The sequence below is a fragment of the Pseudorasbora parva genome, chromosome 2 (assembly GCF_024679245.1).
Source record: "Pseudorasbora parva isolate DD20220531a chromosome 2, ASM2467924v1, whole genome shotgun sequence".
In the NCBI taxonomy this organism is placed as follows: Eukaryota; Metazoa; Chordata; class Actinopteri; order Cypriniformes; family Gobionidae; genus Pseudorasbora; species Pseudorasbora parva.
In genome coordinates this window covers 7,096,676-7,100,927 of record NC_090173.1, presented here as the reverse complement: position 1 = coordinate 7,100,927, position 4,252 = coordinate 7,096,676, and the positions used below count along the sequence as shown (strand labels likewise).

At 46.1% G+C, this 4,252-nt stretch overlaps 1 long non-coding RNA gene across 1 annotated transcript; it reads left to right on the top strand.

The window, feature by feature from the left end:
- The first annotated feature begins 814 nt into the window (after positions 1–814).
- Positions 815–1,629, top strand: LOC137091198 (uncharacterized). Its single transcript, XR_010908042.1, has 2 exons — positions 815–1,035; positions 1,266–1,629. It is a non-coding gene; the product is annotated as an uncharacterized lncRNA (long non-coding RNA).
- Positions 1,630–4,252: the final 2,623 nt, after the last annotated feature.

Sequence of the window (4,252 nt, the reverse complement as noted above, 5' to 3'; positions counted from 1 at the left end):
GGAATGGATCTGTCTCCTGGGTGATTTGTGTGTGTGTGTGTGTGTGTGTGTGTGTGTGTGTGTGTGTGTGTGTGTGTGTGTGTGTGTGTGTGTGTGTGTGTGTGTGTGGGTGTGTGTGTGTGTGTGTGTGTGTGTGTGTATTCTTACCTGGTGGTGGTGGTTCTCTTTGATTCTCTAACTCCTCCCACTCATTTCAGTAATTGTTCACCTGTCGCGTCTCATCAGCCATTCTCTTTGTATAGCACGCTGTTCTGTCTCTCGTTGCACGCTCATTGCTTTGGTTGATTTCTGTCAGTTTGTCCAGTCCAGTCCAGTCGGAGGTTCACTACGCTGTCCCTCTTCAGTCTTCCTCTGTTCCTGTCGCGGCATCTGGATACTTGTCAAGGCCAGTATTGCTCGCCTGTGGAAGTACGTGATCTTGTCCTCGAGTGAACTCTGTCCTGTTTTCCCGAAGTGACTGGTGCGCTTTGTTTTTAGGCGAGATCCAGTCTTTTCCAGGTTCCAGTGAGCTCTCCCCTGTCGGGCTTTGTCCTGCCTTCTGTGTGGTGCATGGATGGTATCATCGGTCATCTGTTGTGTGAGGATTTCTCTCCAGTCACCGACCAGAGTGGATTACGGCGTTGGACGCCGCGTGTGGTCTCTCATTTGTGGACTGTGACTTTAGTACTCTATCTGACCCTATCACTTCTAAATAAACTTTGTGAACTTGCATTTGACTCCGGGATCTTTTCTGACAGGATCAGATTTGCTATATAAATGTAACCGGGTGGTAAATACCTTTAACGTTTGTTTCTCTTCTTGTATGTTTAAAACTGTTATTTCTTTGTTATTTACTGTTTTCAGTGAAATAAGTCATGTTAAACAGTGGTTATCTGTATTTTCCTGGAGTCGTCAGCAGGTGGCACTGTGTGTGCTGGGTGCAAGGCAATGCGCATGCGTCCTCTCTCCTCGATCATTTTTGTCCGATGTGCAGCGAGCAGTGGGAGAGAGACGCACACTCTCGGGAAATTGGGGAGATTTTGTGATCATCCACGGGTAAATACAGTGTTTTATGATTATATCCTGGATAAATACCAATTGTGGATGTATATTTTTCTGTGTTACTTCTGAGAATTGTCATATTTGAAAGGTAATGTCGTGTATAATGTCCGCGAATATATGACGTCACACCATGCGGTCTAGGCCTGTTCAGTTAACATTGAGAAATGTGATAAATGCATGTTTTCCAAATGTTTCATGTAATGTTCATGTGATTGTTTACACAGTGTACAACATTATATTGGTGATTTCAGCCCTGGTGAATTGAATGTGGTGGTATACTGTATAGGAGCTGATCGTTATGTGAGTGTTATTTTCTAACATTTCATTCCAATGATGTATAAGTGGGTAATATAAAAATGTACTCATGCTGTTTGTTCTTTTTGTACAGTATTCCCACTGTCGTATTGTATTGTGCATATTTTGATTTTGGAATCGTGTTACATTATTCTACTCTTTATCTTTGAGCTTTCTATCTTTTTCACTGAGATTTTTGTGAACTGTCATCTCAACTAAAGTTGAGAAGCCATTTCTGATAGTGAATCATTCTCTTAAAGAAACGCAGATAAATAAACTACAAAGTGAAAAGAACCCCTCAATGTGTTCCTGGTGGTTAATTTAAATCCCCGGTCACACATTTTGGTACCAGGAGTGGGGTTGTTTATTCGATCTGATTCATTTTATTTATTTATTTTTAAGCGGTTTAGATGCGACAATACGGCAGTGGTGAATATGTTACAGAGGCAGAGGACGTCCAGAGTGTGGAGCCATGCGGTTGCGGACGAGAGGGCCAGCGCTGGACTGATCGGTTTCCAGTGTGTCCGGCGTAACAGCTGCTGAGGAGACTGGTCCGGCGTAAAGGGGTTCCTGCTGTCAACGTGTTGGTTTCCAGAATTTCATCCCTGCATCCCAGGAACTTGTGCATTAGCGTGAGGGTGTGTCTGAGGTACTGAAAAAGACTGAGAAAGCGGGACAAGTTTTGCATCCAGGACATTAATTTTGGACTGAGTTGAGTTAATTCAGAATTAATGCTTTGTGACCTACTTTTGTAGAAAATGTCTGACCATGACGAACTGCCTGAAGAGGGGGTACACGTCCCTGTTGTTGGGGCTGTGGGAGATGATGTCATAGAGCAAATGAGGGGTCAAATTCGAGAGTTAAGTGATTGGAGGAACAATACTCTAACCAATAGGACTGTTGGTGGGGGTAACTCGACACGCTCCTACATTTATGTTCCTCGTGAACGCCAGATTCAACCTTTTAGCGGGGAGTATAACAAAGATGGGAGGTCTGTAGAGGAGTTTATCGAAGAGGTAGAAAGGGTTCTACGGGCCAGAGACCAGACACAAGAAGAACAGCTGGACTTTATCATTTCACTTTTGCGGGGACCCGCATTAGAAGAAGTGCGTTTATGTGTAGGAAACCATTCCAGACGGGCCAATGATTTGTTTACTTTCCTGAGAGAAGCATTTGGGGAACGGCGTAGTGGGACTCAATTGTTGCAAATGTTTTACAATCGCAGACAATTGGAGGGGGAAGCTCTCCGAAACTACTCTCATGCTCTCTCTCGCCTGTTAAGTTCCATTGTAAAACAATCCCCAGATGGTTTGGCTAATGAGCAGGGGATTTTGCGTGATCAGTTCGTGGAAGGTGTGCGCGATGCCGCATTGAGGCGAGAGCTGCGTAAGTTAATCAAGGTCAAGAAACACAAAGTCCTTCTGTTGCTTTAAGTCAGGCTGCACAGGGGGTAGTTTCTGGTTTACCGCCTGAGAGAACTAGTCGAGACCGCTTTCTGGAACGGGCAGTTGGAACATGCCCAATGGTAGACTTGAAAATCAAGGGTGTTCCAGTGTCTTGCTTGCTTGATACTGGTAGTCAGGTTAGTACTATTACTGAGGAGTTCTTCCGAGAGCATCTATTTGGGGATGAGAGTGACGTGCTGTCTACTTCTGGCTGGCTGAAAATCACAGCAGCAAACGGTTTAGACATTCCCTATTTGGGTTACATGGAGTTGGATGTGGAGGTTATGGGGATGACCCTGGCTGAGTGTGGGTTCTTGATCGTGAAAGAAGCTCCTAGCCCATCATCCGTGGCAGTGCTCATAGGGATGAACATTATCAGTAAGTGCCGACAGATCGTTCACGCTGAATTTGACACCACGCTGGATGGTAAGCTGGATTCTGACTGGAGGGCAGTCTTTCAGCAGGCACAATCTGTGGAGTTAGTTGAGCGAGTTTCGTGTGCTCGAGTCGTGAGTAAGACTCCTGCTCATCTGCCAGCTTGGTCGGCAGCCACTGTCCTGATTAAGGGGATTGAATGCAATAAAAAGGAAGGTTCTGTGTGGTTGGTAGAACCAGCAAATTTGCCCTTACCAGAAGGTTTGGTTGTAGTACCTACGTTAGTCACGTCAGAGTTACCTGTGTGCCCAGTGAGAGTACTTAACCTGTCTCAGGAAGACCTTTGGCTTCAACCTAGGGCCCGTTTGGGTTTGTTGTCCCCAGTAGATGGTAGCAGTGCATGTTCGTCCTGCGAAGTAAGATTTCAGCGAATCTCGGCGGACACAGAACAGGTCACTATGGGTGGAGGTCCTGGTTCTGAGCCTCAGGCCCAGTCAGTTTTAAATCACATTGACATGGGAGGCACGCCTGAACAGCAGGTTCAGTTAAAAGCTCTGCTGAGCAAGTATTCAAGTGTGTTTGCCCTGGAGGACGATGATTTGGGTTATACAGATAAGGTTAGGCATGAGATACATCTAACTGATGACGTACCCGTGAATCAGCCTTACCGACGAATTCCCCCAACTCAGTACCAAGAGGTTAGGGAGCACATCACTAAGTTACTAAGGAAGGGTGTCATTCAGGAGAGTGTGAGTGCTTACGCCTCGCCTGTGGTTCTGGTGCGCAAAACTGATGGGTCGCTACGGCTGTGCGTAGATTATCGCAAACTCAATGCCAAGACGAGGCGTGACGCATTTCCGCTACCCAGAATTGACGAGAGCTTCGATGCCCTCAGTGGAGCAAAGTTTTTCTCAACCGTGGATTTGGCCTCTGGGTATCATCAGATTGCAGTGAGTGACAGGGATAGGGCAAAGACAGCGTTCACCACGCCTTTTGGTTTATTTGAGTACCGGAGGATGCCGTTTGGGGTCTGTAATGGACCGTCGACCTTTCAGCGGCTGATGCAGGCTGTTATGAGTGATCTGATCTTTCAGGTG